Genomic DNA, 373 nt, shown 5'->3' on the forward strand with positions numbered 1-373 from the left:
GATGTGGAAGTGTCACATCAAGATGCTGAAGTGTCACCTCAGGATGCGGAACTGTGACTTCAGGATGTGGAAGTGTCGCCGCAACCTCAAGATGTGGAAGTGTCACCTCAGGATGCGAAAGTGTCAACTCAGGATCCGGAAGAGTCACCTCAGGATGTGGAAGTGTCACCTCCACATCTGGAGGTTTAACTGTAACATTGGGCAAGTAATAAAGATGAGGTTGATCCTCATCTGGAGGTGGAACTGTCACCTCATGATTAGGTGGAGTTTGAGCCATATTCTCCATGGGGGAATCTGGAGCTTGAGCTGTTACCTCCTGCTGGATTTGAGAATGTTCACTCTCCCCAGGAGACACAAAAGACTGAGGTGGCTG

Source organism: Nycticebus coucang, chromosome 4 (genome assembly GCF_027406575.1).
Source record: "Nycticebus coucang isolate mNycCou1 chromosome 4, mNycCou1.pri, whole genome shotgun sequence".
Lineage (NCBI taxonomy): Eukaryota > Metazoa > Chordata > Mammalia > Primates > Lorisidae > Nycticebus > Nycticebus coucang.